This window comes from Ceratotherium simum, chromosome 22 (genome assembly GCF_057802395.1).
Source record: "Ceratotherium simum simum isolate JZ-2026a chromosome 22, ASM5780239v1, whole genome shotgun sequence".
Taxonomy (NCBI): Eukaryota; Metazoa; Chordata; class Mammalia; order Perissodactyla; family Rhinocerotidae; genus Ceratotherium; species Ceratotherium simum.
In genome coordinates, this window is record NC_141921.1 from 17,984,843 (window position 1) to 18,000,853 (window position 16,011).

Genomic DNA, 16,011 nt, shown 5'->3' on the forward strand with positions numbered 1-16,011 from the left:
ATGCAATGGGCAGTGGAAAGCCACAGAGCTTTAAGTAAAGAAGTGATGTGATTTGAGTTGCATGTACATGCTAAGGACGCTTTTGCTGCCGTGGGGAGAATGGGCCTTCTGGGGCCAGCCCAGGTAGGAGACAGTTGCAGAGTCCAGAGCAGAGAGGAGGATGGTAGGAACCCAGAGGGTAGCAATAGAGATGGAGAGAAGTGCTCAGATTTGAGATAATTTGGGGGGATAGAATTACCAGGACTTGTTCATGGTCTAGATAAGAGGGGTGATGGACAAGGGAGAAAGAGGGTCTCATCCAGGTCTCTAGTCTGAATATATAGGTGATTGGTGTTGCCAATTTCTAAGATCAGGATAACCTTTACTTTGTGAATCATCTGTAAAGATGGGACTTAAGTCCATGGGACTGAAGTTCTCTCTCCAGGCGAGAAACCACACTTGTAAGGGAGCAGCTCCCCTCCCACTGTCCCCAGGGCCTGCCCTGGCCTCTCTGGAAGAAGTGTTTGGAGAGGCCACATGGCAAGGGGCCTTGGTCAGAACTCTGTTTTATAAGTGACAGAAACGCGACTCTGACTCCCATAGGCACAAAGAGGGATTTAGTGACTTGCAGGATCCAAGGAATTAACCCACGGGAATGGCCCAGAGAGCAGCTGGGCCTGAGGAGCCGCTGGGTCTGCTCTGCTGTCTGCTTCTCTCAGCATGTCAGCTCCTCCATTCCAACTGCAGACCTGCTTCTTCCTCGAGGCAGGAAACACTGAATCCTCCAGATTTTTTTACAAGAGGAATCTACTTTTTTTGTGTGTGTGTGTGTGTGTGGAGGACCAGCACTGAGCTAACATCCAATGCCAAGCCTCCTCTTTTTTGCTGAAGAAGACTGGCCCTGGGCTAACATCCGTGCCCATCTTCCTCTACTTTACATGGGACGCCGCCACAGCATGGCTTAACAAGCGGTGCGTCTGTGCGCACCCGGGATCCGAACCCGGGAGCACGGGCACTTAACCGCTTGTGCCACCGGGCCGGCCCCAAGAGGAATCAACTTTTATCTTTAATTTTTTTCTCTTAAATAGGCCACCTTTGGTCTAAAAATATGAAGAAATATGATAACGGAGTTTGTGAAGAGAGAAAAGACCATTCCAAAGGCACATATATTAAAAAAAAAAAAAAAGATTTACTATTCTAGTAAGTATTCAGACACAAAAGCAATGAAATTAGTGAAAAACAGGAAAAATAAAATATGAAAAATTTCATAATAGCATCCTCACAATTTTGATATCCTATAACTTCCAAGAAAGTCTGATTCTCTTTCATTTCCAGGTGAAAAACTTGGAGAAGACCTTTAATTGGCTAAGCTTGAATTATATACCACCGTTAGGCCAATCAACTACAGCTAGGGGCGGAGCTCCCACAAGAACAGGGCAGCTCACACTGTAGCCACAGGGCGGCAGGGGGCTGGGAAGGCCTGAGGCTCCCAGGAGAAGGGAAAGGTGCTGGGCAGATAATACGCCCAATGTCCCTTGCACAGTGTGAGTGTCAGCTGAATTCCTAACCAGAGAGATGGAAGGGAACCATGAGAACAAGGGAAAATTTGCAAAAGTTTGGAAAATTGAGTAGTTGTCACTCAGAGGCCCAGGAGGGGCAGCCTGAGAAAAGCCCATGGCCCCAGAAGGCATTGACTGAGAGCAGAGGATAAAAAACATCGTCCTGACAGAGAAAAGGAGAAGGCTCCCAACAGAGTTTGTCTGTGTGTGTGAGAGGCTAGAGGAGCAGTGTCTGGGCTCCTGGAGTGGTTGGGTGGGGATGTAACTGGGCCTAACTGTAATATCTGATAAAAGTGTGAGGAAGACCCTCATATCCCCAGAGACTGGGGTTGCTGGGAAAGGGCCTGCAGATGGAAGCTGAACTGGCAGAGCAGACAAAAGCAGAAGGTAGTCAATTGCTTTCTAACAAGTCTCTGGAGCCACTCACTAGCTGTGCAGCCTGTGTGTAAATTAGATTTCACATCTCTGAGCCTCAGTTTGCTGGGATTTAAAATGGCGAATGTGTTAAATGCAATAATGGATAAATGACAGTGCCTCTCTCATAAAGTGGAGAGAAGATGAAATGAGATAATGCATGTAAATTACCTGCTACAGAGCCTGGCACAGAGTAGGTGCTCAATTATGTCATCTATTGTTTCCATTATTACCCCAGAGGAGGTGTGTGGAGGAGGTAGGTCAGAGAGAGTTCCCTGTAACTTTTGAGTGCCTATGAGAGAACATTCTCAAATACAAGAGGCTTTAATTTATGGTCAATGACTCCACCCTGGGCAACAGTAATAGAAGCTGTACTTTCTGATCACCTGCTATGTGCCAGGCATTCTGTTGGGTACTTTACTTACATTGTCTCATCTTTGTCCATACAGCAATGATTTGAGAGAGTGTATTAGTTAGCTTTTGCTGTGTAATAAATCACCCCAACATTCATGGCTTAAAACAACTATCACTTATTAAGCTCATGATTCTATGGTTTGGAAATTCAGCTGGGCTGTTCTGATCTTGGCCGGGCTCACCCATGCATGTGTAGTCAGCTGCTCATCAGTTAAGTGGCTCCACTTCTGGGAGTTGCCTGGCTGTCATCTGGGTGATGGGGATGACTGAGCCATGTCCCTCTTCATCCAGCAGGATAGCCCAAGCTTTTCCATGCAGCAGCTGGGTGGGGCTCCAAGAGAGCCAATGAAAGCGTGCAAGACCTCTTGAGGCTCAGGCTCAGAACTGGCTCTGGCACTTCTGTCACATTCTGGTGGCCAAAGTAAGGCGCAAGGCCAACCCAGATTCAAGGGTATGGGAGAAGCTGCAAAGTTACATCGCCATGGGGCATGCCCAGGGAGGAGTGGAAAATTGTGGCCACTTTTGCAATCTGCCACACACAGGCACTAGTATTACTGCCATTTTACAGATGAAAAAATTGAGACTCAAAGAGAAAAATGTCTTGCCTAGTTTATGCGGCTAGTGAGTGGAAGAGCCAGGATTTGACCTCAGGGGTCTCCATACGGGACTGCATTGTGACATTCAAACTCCATCCCCTTGGGGGACACTGGCAAGGCCCTTGTCGGGCACCATCCAAAACAGCACCGGGAGCTTGGCTGAGATAAGGCGAGGCAGGAACAGATAAAAAGGTGATTCTGAGGCGGCAGGACCAGGGGATTCAGATGGAGCCCGTGGCCATGACAAGGATGCCAGTTTTGTGACATGGACTTCACTGTGCCTCACAAAGCCAGAGAACTCGACAGGCCAGGGCTGACCTCTCCCAGACAGAAACCTTGCCTGGGCCTCATGCTGACAGGGGCCCATGGTGAGCCTGCAGTGAGGGAGCGGCCTCTGGTGTCTGTTACTGAGCTCCCAGACCATGGGTGGCCACAGTGCCGGCCAAAAGATCAAAGAGGTGTCGCAAGGTGAAAGAAAAGATCTGTCCTCCCAAAAGCACTCTGAGGTCTGTCCATATGGAGGGTGAGCAGAGGCACACTGGGCCTGCCCCACCTCCTCACCTCCACTGTGACGGGCTCCTCCCCCCACAGAGATACCAGAGCCAGGAGCACAGCTGTGCCCAGCCAAGCTGCCGGGTGCCAAGACGGGCCTGGCGGGCTCCCTCTCATCTGTCTCTCTTTAGCAGGAACAAATGGGAATGAGGGAATCAATTAACAAGGCTCCTTAGCCAAATGACTGCTGCTCCCTCCTTCCCCAGCCGGTTAACTCTTTGCTTCCAGGGCTGGGAAGGGCTGCCCTGGCTTGCCGACCACGCTCGCCCCTGGAGCCCTCAGCTGGATGCTGTGCTCCTGCCTTGTCTGTGCCAAATGTCGGGGGCAGCTGCCAAGCTGAGGAACCAGAGCCAGGAACACAGACACCTCCGTTCAACCTCAGGGAATTTCTCAAAGATACTCAGGGGCGCTGGCCCAGGGGGCAGGCCTGGCCTTTTCTTCTCTCTCCAGGGACCTGGGGCCCTCTCCTGGATCAAAAATCCCTGAACAGAAGGGAGAGGCCTAACAGCAGCCTTCAGACCGGAGGGAGGGTCACTGACAAGCCCCACCTGGGGCCCACACTGGGTCTGGGAAAGGAAGGGGCCCAGCGGACAGGGCAGGATGTATCAGGCCACATTCAGGAAGCCCTGACAACTCTAACATCAGATGCAAATGGCGAGCGCTAAGAATTCTCTCTGAGGAATTCAGAAAGGCGAGCATGGGGGCCTGGAAGTCCGAGGTTGTTAAGAGTCCTGGGTTCAAGTCAGAGCTCAACAGCTGACATGGGGCCTGATGACATTTTGGATAATTAAGCAACAGGCCACTCTTTCTCCCACCCACTCTCACCGTGTCTTGACTTGTTCTCCAAGGGTCTCTCGCAGCCTCGGCAGTTGGGCTTCAGTCTTGAGCTGCTGCATTACACAGCTTGGGGGTGCCACCCGTAGCCTGATCCACCATATGAGGTGACACTAGGTCACCCCTGCACTGGACAAGAGAAAAAAAGCCGTGTACTCTTGGCCTTTTACATTCAAAAGATCCTCTTCTAAGTTAAGCCCCCACAACTGCAGGCAGCTTGCAAGCAGAGAGCCACCCACCCCCACCCCTGGACGGGATAAAAGACCCCAAAGGCTGGCGAGGGGGTGGTGAGAGGGACCAGAGAGGACAGGTGAGTGGGGAGGAGCACCTGCTGAGCCCCACACTGGTGAGTGAGCTCTGTGCCCAGCCAGGGCCTGAGACATATTCATCCGTCCGTTCATTCATTTCACAAAGGGACAGTGAGTGCCTGCTGTGTGCCAGGCCCTGTTCTGGGCACGGTGAACGAGAAACGAGGGCCCTGGCCTCAGGCAGTGTGAGGGTGAGGACCCCTCAGTGACAACACTCAGCCTTTCACCCATGACTGTCCAGCAGGAGTGAGGCTGTCCGTGCCCTGAGCTGTGCCTCAGCAGCCCCTGGGGCGTCCAATGGGCACAGCCCCTTCCTGCCCGGCTTCCATCCCCCTGGACACTCGTGAGCCCCTGGGTGACAGTTGGCCCTGGACAAGCAGAGGGGTGATGGGGCGATGGGGGAGAGGCTTGGGCAAGGTGGAGCTAGTGGAACCAGCTGGAGACTGCCTAGTAAGCCGAGGGCATGCTGAAGCCCCTGGGCTGCCCCGTAACAGGCAGGTGATAGGCTCTCTCCCTCTCCCACTGCAGAACGGGATCTGGGCTGCTGAAACCTCCACAGCCTCATCTTGGCCCCAAGTTCAAAACTCTCAAGTCAGGGCTCTGATTGGCCCAGTTTGAATCATGTGTCCATCCCTTAGCCAATCAACACTGCCCAGGAAGGTGGGCCCTTTAGTGGGGAAACTGGTTCCCTGAATACAAAACCACAGATGGCCACCACACTGATCTTGGGCATGTGGAGATACACGGAGCCTCACTTTTCTGCCCTGTAAAATGGAGCCAATGAGAGTGCCAACCTCACTGGGCTGTCTTGAGGATCAAAGGAGAGCATTCGGCAGGTACTGAAGAAATGGGCGTCAAGTTTGGGACCTCTCTGGCCTCAGTCACTCCCTTTCTAAAATGGGGGGTGTCTCGTTGATCTCCCCAGCCCTGATGCCCCAGGATCCCAGGGCCCAGAGCCTCCATGACAAGTGTGAGTGAGCAGAGACCCTTCCCTCAGAGGTCAAGGGCCTCCTTCTATTCCTCAGGACTGGGAAAATCCTCCTGCTGCTCTTTCCCTCCCCCACTCCGTCTCCCCACCCCTGTGACTGCCCCCTAACACTCTGAGTCTTTGCCTGGTGTCCTGGGGAAGAGCACATGCAAAGCTGTGCTGAGCTGGGCCATCCGCATTCAGATCCCAGTCATGTCTGTCGCTCAGAGGCTGGGTGATCTGGGTCAGGCTCCTGAACCCCTCTGTGCCTCAGCTCCCTCATCTGTAACAATGGGGTATAAGAATAGGCACTCCCTTGTGGGGTCGTTGTGTATGTGGCCCAGCCACGTAAGTATTAGCTGTTCATGTTATTATCGCTGCTGGCTCCTGCTGCACCCTGCTGCGGAAACAGCCCAGAGGGTAAGAGTGAACCGAGCACTGGGGACAGAGCAATGCACCAGACTGGCTGACGCCGCCCCTGTCCTCCTCGAGCTCCCGCCTGGTGGAGGCAGACACATCAACAAGCAATTTCAGTGCAGCGTGACCAGGGCCCCTCTCTGGGGAAGCCTGGGGACCGTGTGGCCACAGGAGGGGCCCAACCCCACAGAGGGAGACCGGGGCAGGCTGCGGGGCGGGTGATGATGAGAAGTCAGTGCAAGCGGGCTGGTGAAGGAGGTTCAGAGTCGGGGTCCAAGCAGAGGGGCTAAGGGTGCAAGAAACTCAGCTGTGAGGATGGGCCAGGAGGCCTGCTGGTCTTGGTCAGTTCCGGTGGAGGGAACATGTGACAGGATGGGCTGGAGGGATCCAGGGGGTGGCTGCACTCTGGGGCAGACTGTGGAGCCTCAGTGCCTGCCTCTCACTGGACTGTGTGCCTGGGTGTGACTTTGTGTGATTGACTGGACTCTGTGTGTATGTGTGTGGCTGTGTGGGGGACGGTGTGTTTGTGAGTGTGTTTCTGGGTGGGGCTGTGTGTGTGAGAATGTGAAATAGTGTGGGTTTGAAAAGGGAGGGAGCTTGCCTGTTTGAGACAGTTTAGGGTGTGACCACTGTGGGTGAAGTTGTGTGTGTGATTGTGTGTCCATGGATGTCCCTAAGCAATAGATATGTGGCTGGCTGGCTGTGACCAGGAGTGTTTGTATGTCTGGTGTGCGTATGTATATACATATATGTGCATGTGTGTGTCTGTGTATATATGTACTATGTGTGTGGGCGTGTGTCTTTGTGTAGGTATGTGTGTGTATGTGTGCATGAGACACGTATATTGCTGTCTGCGGAGTCCAGGGCAATGAGAGCCAGTCTCCCCTCTTCAAACCCTGCTGCCTGCCAGCAACACACACACACACACACACACACACACACACACACACACACTTGTGGGGCTGGGAGGGGTGGCTGCCCATCGCTGCCACAGCCAGTCAGAACTTGCTAATTTGCATGTTAATGAAGCTCGGGGAGCTCTCCAGCTTGAGACTGACAGGAGCCCCCGGCGCCCCCCCATATCCTCCCCTGACAAGCCTGGGAGGGGGGAGTGGGGATGGCTGGGAACCGACAGAGGGAAGAAGAGGTGGAGGAGGCTCTGGGCTGAAGCTCCCCTTTCTCTCTCTTTCTCTTGCTCTCCCACCCCTGTGCAGGCCCCAGGCCCCAACCACATGGCCGCCTGCCCCTCAGTCCGCCTGCACTCTCCCTCCTGGCCTGACTAAGAGAGAGGGGGCTGGGGCAGAGGAGGCTGCTCAGGGTTCCCCGTGAGGTGAGGCTGGGCTGCCCACCCCCTGCCCCTAAATGGAGCATCCACCCTGGGGCAGATGCCCTGGAATGGGCCTCTGAGAGCAGGTTGGTGCCAACACAGCCAGCAGGCCCTCCCTCCTGCCCCCTCTGGCAAAGAGAACCACTGTGAGCTCTTCAGCCTGCACCCCAAGACAGAGGGCTCAACCCCAACCCATGTGAGGTCAGGGCTTCTGCACAGGAAAGGAGAGAGTGGGTCAGGGTGGGGGACAGGGACAGGGATGGGGACTCTGGAGACAAGATGTGTGGGGAGACTGGGCTAGAAATAGAGGATGCCTGCCCCCAGAGGGCTGTGCTCTCAGTGAGCAAAGGGCAGGTGGTGGGTGGTAGGTAGGAGAGCAGAGCCCTCACAGCTTCGATCAACAGGTCAGTTGTATGGCTGTCTTATGCTCGGTCCTGTCTCCAACTGCATTCTTGTTTTGGTCCCTGGATCCTTCACCCTTCCCATCTCTGCACACCCCTCCTGTCCCAGCCCCTCCTCCCCTCCTTCCCTTCTTAAGCAGCCACATCCCACAGGAGGCTGGGCCCTCTGGGGAGCCCTCGGCAGCCGGCTCCTAAAAACACTGTCTGGTTTTGTCTCAGAGCTGTGTCCCCTGCCTTGGCAGAGAGAGGGTCTGGGCTGGGGGTCCTGGCTCCTGCCTCCTCAGCCTGACTCCTATTGGGCATTTTCTTCCCTCCTTTGCCTTCCCTTCTCCCCCATCTCTTTCTGCCCTGGGTCTGGCCCGCTGCCCCCCTGTCTCTCCTTGGGCCTGGGTCTGCATTTCTCCTTCCTCTTCCCCAAATGCTCAAATATTCATATCCCACCCCCCAATCTCCTCTCTCTCTCCCTTGCCCTATAGGCACCCGCCCCTGCGCAGTCCCTGCCCCATCCCCCTGTGGCCAGGCCTGGCCCCCAGATGTGCTCTCGCCAAAGCTGGGGAGGCAGAGAGGTGAGGGCAGCCCTGGGTCTCTGCAGGTGAGAGGAGAGCCAGGCAGTTGCTAGTGTTAATTGCAGGGAGGATGTCTGGCAGAAATAAGGTGGTTTTTCTGCTTCAGTGACGACTGTTACAATCAAATTGTCCACAGACAATTAGCGGAGTGGGAGAAATAAGAATTAGATTTCTAATTATTTTCCCAGTAAAAGCCACCCTGGACCCCGTGGGTGAGGGGGAAGGGCTTTTCAGTGGAGCCAACTGGCGCTTTCGTGGGTCTAGCTCCCCTGGGCGGGGGGGGGGGGAGCCCCAAGTGGGAGTTCCCATGGGGAAAGCAAGGGGCAAACTTTGCTTAGCCTTGGGTGCTGGAAAGAGCTGGGAATTTGGACGCTTGGGCCTCACAACTAGCCTTGATGCTGACTTGCTGTCACTTCCCCTTTTTGAGCCTTGGTTTGCTCATTCTAAAATGGGAGGATATTCATTCCCAGGTCGTAGAGCTCTTGTGAGGAGTCGAGGAGGTGAGGTGGAGACACCACCTGACAGACATTGGCACAGGGTAGAGCGTCCTGGGGGCCCTGGCCCCGAGCTCACACGCCCTCGAGTACGGGAAGCCTCTCCTTCCACACCCCTCTGTCTCCCTGGACGGCTAGGTCTGTGTCGGTGACAGAGGGAGGGGACTCTCAGGGAAAAGGAGACGGTACCCAAATAGAGCCTAACTCGTAACAGAATGCCTCTCCCTGATCTGTGTGAGCCTCAGTTTCCACATCTCGCAAATGAGGCTAACGATGGTGCAGCCTGCCTCGGGTTGAAGTGAGGGATCAGTGACACACACGTAAAGGGCGTGCCTCAGGCCTGGCACATGGCATGTGCTCAGTAAACCCTGTTAATGGTGAAAGTACTATCCCAGGTGTCCAGCCCAGGTGTGAGGCTGAAGAGGGAGGATAGGGGGTGTTTCTGGAGGGAACCTGGATAGCAAGCTGAAGGAAGGGATGAATAAGTCCTTCTCAACTCCTACTAAGCACAAGGGCTCAGTGCTGAGTGTTGTGGGACCACCAGACCCAGCCTTCAGGGGCCTCAGATGCTCAGAGAGACAGACAGAAGATGGAGCAGAGAAGGACCGACTGGGCTGAGTAGGATGGTCCTGGGTTCACTTCTGGGCAGTGCCCTTTCTAGGTAGTCAAGCCACTGCCACTTCCCCTCTTGGAACCTCAGTTTTCTTCTCTGTAAAGTGGGGAGAATATGAGTGGCTTCGTCACAGAGTTGTTTTGAGGCTGTGACAGTGCTTTGCTCCTGGAACGTGCTTTCAGGAGCAGGAGGGGCTGCTGGCACAGTCACCGTGACTTGAACAACAGCGCCCCACATCCTGCACCCAGACTCGGAGTCCCTGAGTGGGAACATCTGGGCCAAACTGAGCCGAGGGAAGACCTGGCTCACTAATGTCCTCCAAGTGCCCAGGGCTAGTGACAGCCGTTGCACCCGCACCTAGAAGACCCCATGCTGGTGCTACGCGTGATCGCACTCTCGCTGTCACATTTGTACACGCACCACACACACCCTTTCTGGGGCAGCCAGAATGTCCCCACGTGAACTGAGGGGAAGCTCGTGGCTGCACCCACCAGGGCTGTGCTGAGGGAAGCAGCTGCGGCCCAGCTGTGGGCTCTGGGGTGGGATGAGGGGAGCTGCTCCGAGACCCAGCTGGGAGTGGGGCAGGAGGGGTACTCAGCTGCACCTTGGCTCCAGGCCACCTTCCTACCTCCAGGGCCAGCTGGCTGGGCATGGCAGGGTGGAGGTCACCTGCTGGGGGTGGCAAGAACCTCCACCTGTATTGCTCTCCCTCCTCCCCCACCGCCTGTCACTCAGCAGCAGTGACTGGGACCCTCTGGATGGTGCCCTGCCGACCTTCCCCCACCTTCTACGCCATCTCTTTCCTTCTCCCCACCCCCATATCTCTTGTCTCCGTCTCTCTGACTCCGTCTTTCCCTGGTCCCCTGGACCTTTGTCTCCTGGGCCTGGGTCTCCCCACCCTGGGGCTGGGCTATGTAAATGTGGTATTTCCCATCTCATCAGCAGGGCTGCCTGCTCAGCTCACATTTAATTTGATCCGTGGCGGCGCCTCTGCGGAGCCACTCATCAAAGCGGGAAGACAATTAGGTGAATGTCAGGGTGGCCTAGGCCCCACGGGGCGACCAGGGCCTGGGGCTGGGGCCATGAGAGGTGGGGGGCAGGGGGCTGGCTGCCACCTTCGTCTCCCTCAGGGCCTGTCTATACTTGGGGCCCAATGCCTGTGGGGTGCCCAGAGGCCTGGACTGCCCCAGTGAAGACCAGGCTGCCCTCTACCCAGGACTGGAGGCATTGAGGGGCGTGGTCAGCGCTCCTGTAATGGAGGAAGGGCTTGGCAGAGCCCCTCCCCACCCCTGGACCCCAGAGAGCAAGGGGCCCGGGCATCTGCATGGCTATAGTCAGGTGGACTCCTGGGCTGGGTGCCAGTAGGGTTTGGGAGAGGATCTGAGCTCTGGCTCAGGGTCCCCTGAGAAAAGCACACGTTCTTTCCACAGCAGTCCCACCTGTGCCGGCACGGAGGGGTCTCTCCTGAGGGGTCGCCTCCTGAGCCTCAGCCCTGCCTTTCGTCCTCCCCTCTCTGTCTCTTTTCGTATCCTTCTGTGTCTTTATGTCTCTGATTATCTCTCTCTCCGTGTCTCCCCCCGCTCTGCCTCTTTTTCCAACTCATACCTTTACTCCTAACCTCTCCCTTTTCCTGGGTCTTATACCCGCACCCCCACCCCACCATGTTTTTGATCTCTCTGGGACCCTCGAGCCTCAGCTACTTGTCTGTCATTCCCCAACTCCCTCTCCATGGCTTCCTCATGGCTGACCCTGCCCCAGCAGCCCACCTATGGCTGACCTTCTAGATGAATCCCAACCCACCACCCCAGTCCTGGATTCCTCTCCACTGCCCCCCACCCCCCAGGGATACCCTGAATCGCCAGCATCTCCCTCCCTACTGGCTCCTTCCTGTCAGCTCTCAACACATTCAAGTCTCTTTTCTTAAAAACCAATAATAATGATAAAATAATTTTAAGAAATACTCTCCCTTGACAGCCCAACCTCTTCCACCATGGCTGTCTCTCTCCTCACCCTCTAGAGAAGCTTCTGAGAGTTGTCTATATTTGCTCTTTGACCCACTCCAAGCTGGCCTCTGTACCCCTCATGCCCTAGAAACAATCCTCCCCAAGGTCACCAGCAGCCTTCTTGTCACTAAATCCCACGGTCATGCCTCTTCTGGATGCCGGGACAGCGTCAGGCACAACTGACCTCTCTTTTCTTCTTGGCTCTCTCTTGCTCCCATGATGCCTCCTGGCTTTGCCTCCACCCCTCTGGCTGGTACCTTCTTGGACTCTTCCTCTGCCCTTCTCACAAGGCTGCTCTCCAGAGCTCTGTCCAGGTCCCCTTCTCCGCTCACCCTTCACATGACCCCTGGGTAATATAATCCGTGCCCAAGGCTTCAGTCACCATCTGCGTGCCTACACCTCTAATCTTCCACTCCAGCCCAGCTCTTTCTCCTGAGCTTGGGACGCGACTATCCACTGCCTCCTGGCCCCTCCTTGCATGTTCCCTGGATATCTCCAACCCAGTGTGGCCCAAACCAAGTTTTTCTCTGACCCACACCACGCTCGTCCTCTTGGCTTCCCCAGCTTGATGACTGGTGCCTTCATCTCCCAGTTTCCCAAGCCAGAAACCTGCAAATCAAACCAGAGCCCCTTCTCCCACCTTATCCACATAGAGGTGACGATGGACTGCAGATTCATCAATTCTGCCTCCAAAATATTTCTCTTTCTCTAAGGCCTTGAAAGTCCACCCTGACCTTCCCCATCCTCCCTAGACAGACCACTCAAGCCAGGATGTTCTCATTGTTCCTTGGAGGCATCTTATGCTTGTCTACCTCCAGGTGATTACTCTTTCTTTGTCCCCACGTGGAATGCCCTCTTCCTCTTCTTTGCCTAATCCATGCCAAATCTGTCTTGGCCTCCTCTTCAAAGCCAAGCTCCAGTCCCCTCCAAGGAAGCCTCTCCTCTCTGCCCCACTTGACAGAACTCCCTCTCACTCTAAGCTCCCGGGCCCTTCTTGTCTTGTCCATGCCTAGACACATAGAATCACCCCGGCCCTCCTCCTGCATACACGAAACCCTACATTTCCCAGGCTCCTTCTTGGTAAGTGGGCCGTGTGACTGCTCCTGGCCAAGGAGCTGTGGACAGAGGTGAAATGGTCACTTCCCGGCCAAAGCATATAAGAGCTGGTGCATGACCTTCCAGCTGCTGCAGCAACCAAGAAAGCCTCTTTTGAGGCAGTGGATCCTCAAGATCAAAGTGGCATGGAAAGTTGAGTCACCCCATGAAGGACAGCAGCCCTGAGAGGTGCCCGGACCTGCAGGAGACTTTGCATAAGCAAACAATAAGTTTTTGTTGTGTTTCTCCACTGAGATTTAGGGGTTGTTTGTTACCACAGCATAGCCTCTCCTCTCCTGACTAATACAGCCCTCTCTGAGTGTAATTTCCCCATCTCTAGTCTGAGGATAACCATCTACTCCTCCCAGGGTGGTGACGAGGATTAATTATCAAAAGGTCCACCCCTAGTTCCTGAGTGCCTACTGTATGCCAGGCTCATTGTGAGTGCCTGACCATGAGATGCCTTGGCTGGGCAGGTGTTATGAACTGAATGTTTGTGCGCCCCCAGATTCACATGTTGGAGCCCCAATCCCCAGTGTGATGGTGTTTGGAGGTGGAGGCATTTGGGGGCCTAGGTTTAGATGAGGTCATAAGAGTGGAGCTCCCATGGTAGTAATAGCACCCTTAGGAGAAGAGGAAGACACCAGAGCACTCTCTCTCTCTTCCGTGGGAGGAAGCAGCGAGACGGCAGCCGTCTGCAAGCCAGGAAGGGTTCTTACCAGGAACCAAATCTGCCGGCACCTTGTTCTTGGACTTCTCAGCCTCCAGATCTGTGAGAAATAAATGTTTGTGGTTTAAGCCACCCAGTCTATGGTGCTTTGTTATAGCAGCCCGAGCAGACTAAGACAGCAGGGCTCCATTATCAGAGAGAAAAGGAGATAGCTATATTCAGCTGCTCAGGTTGGGTTCTGAACAATTCCAGGGGGGAGGGGCACTGACAAAGATTATAATGTGGAAGTCAACCCTTGGAGTTGTGAACTGTAGTAACCCTGTCGTACTCCCACTCCCAGTTCTGTTTTGAACCCACTAATAAATATGGAGACTGATTTTGTTGTTATAAGAGTAAGAATTGGGGAGGAGAGTCTGAAAAGGGCACAGGAGAAACAGGAACAATGGTTATAATATCATAACATTAATATCGTCATAATACTATCAGGAAACATTCACATCGTGCTGCTATGTGCTAGGTAACACTCCAAGCACTTTACTAACATTCACTTATTTATTTCTCACAACAACAGCCCTATGAGGTAGGTACCATCATCCCCATTTTACAGATGAGGAAATTGAGGCAGAGATAAGTTACCCAACATCGTGTGTCTGGTAAATAGCAAAGCCAGGATTTGAATCTGGGCAGTTTGGCTTCAGAACTGCTCTTAACCCCTCCACTGTATGGGTTCCTGGAATGAGGGCAGTGTGGAGCCCTCCCCAGCCGAGCCCCTGCTTAGATTTCAGCTTCCAGGGTCAGGGCGAAGGCAGAAGCTGAAGAAACTGATTTCATGAGAGTGTTTGAGAGATGATAAGCACAAGTACAGCTCCTTGGGGCCCAGATGACAAGGCCCAGAGCTGAGCAGGAACACAGTCCCCTCTACCCTTTACCCCTTTCATCCCCCGTCTTCACCCTGCTGCCCTGGCCTTGATGCAGAGCCCAGAACCGCTGTGGCATCCAAACAACAGGGGATTTGGAGAACACCCAGAGGCCACTCTTTGGCCTGGTATTGATATGTCATGATGGGAGGAATGGTGGGGAGGATTCGTCAAACATGTTCAAAGGTGGCAGGCGTGCATAAATGGGAGTTGGGTCAGGACCAGGCTGGAAGAATGATGGGTGGGCTGCAGTAATGAAAGACAGGTCTATGGGCCCCTGTGAGACCCCACCTCCGGAGCCTGCCAGAAACAGTGGAGACTGTGGGGGGTGGCCTGAGGCCCTGCAGTGAGCATGGGGGGACTCAGAGCCTGAATCATTTGGGCATACCAATAAACGCAAACGTGACCTCATTCATGCGCATAGGTTCTTCAGCTCTGTGACACATCATGCCACAGACAGGAACTCATTTAATTCTTACATCAACCCATTTTACAGATGAAGAAACCAAGGGTCAGAGAAGCTGATTGCCTGAAGCCATTCAGCCATTAGGGAGCAGAGTCTGGCAGACCTCAGGGCTGTCCACATCTCCGGCTGCCCCCACAAGTGCCAGCCCTCCTGAGAGAACTCCCTATGTCCCCAAGGATACCTCCTACTGGGGACCAGGTTATCCAGGTCTCCTGCAGCCTGGCAGAGGTCTGCCTACCCGGGAGAGCCTCTGCCTCACCCGCCCACCCGTGTGCTAGGGACAGAAGGGGGACTTTATGTGCAATCTGCCCGACTCTCCAGAAAGCACTTAGGTTTACGATGTGAATGAAATTGATCGCCAGTTGGCGCAGCCCCCGCTCACTCAGTGCCAGCCCAGAGCTGGCAGGAGGCTGCCCCCCCACCCCCCGCTTTCAAGGAGCATCAAAGCCGCCTGCCAAGGCCCCTCGTGAGGGTCCTTCTCCACTAACAAGTGCAGAGTGGAGGAGGGAGCTCTGCCCGAAGGACTTTCCACAGCACACACACCCCCACCCCACGAGAGTTAAATAGCTCTGTGTTTTATGCCAGTTCCAGCCTCTTCTGCTTCCCTTCTAACAAGCTGATGCTTTCAAAGGCCCAGCTAATTGGTGTTTGTGCCTCGCACACCACGACACTTTGATAGTCACTTAGGACGTGGGGCCATCCATCACACCTACGGTACAAGAGGTTGCTCACCTAACTGCACCAGGGTGCCTGGGCCCGTGTGACCCCGTGCCTGTGTGTGCCTGTGAGAGTACCCGTGTGCTTTGCTCCATATGTGGAGGACATGCATCTACACAGGCACACGTATGTGCACATGTGTGTCTAAATGCTCCTTTGAGGATATTTCTTGTGTACCTATGTGTTTGCATGTCAGTGCATGTGCACGGGTGACACTACCATCTGTGCACCCGGGGGTGTGCATTTGTGTGCGCGCACTTTCCTGGGTGAGTGTGTTTGTGTGCAAATGTGAACTCGCATGTGTTTATGCATGCTCTCGTGTGCCTTGCGTGTTTGTGTGTGGACATCTGCTTGCAGGCGGGCACGTACATGTGAATTTTCGCCAGTCTACTAATAAGGTACATATTCCCGTCTGAGTGCATCTCTGGGTGCCGGGGTTTGTATGCCTAAGCGCAGGGGAGGGCAGACGTGTGTTTGTGTGCATGCAGGTGGGACGTGGAGATGAGAGACTCTCTGGTTGGGGATGTGTGTGTATGTGGCATGCATGTCCCTGGGCGTTTGTGTATGACACGTGGAGGAAAGGTGTAGCATAATAGTCAAGGGCCCATAGAGTTCGGGTTTGAGGTCTGGCTCTGCCATTTTCTAGCTGTGTGACTTTGGGATAATCACTTAACCTCTCTAATCATCAATTTTCTCATCTGT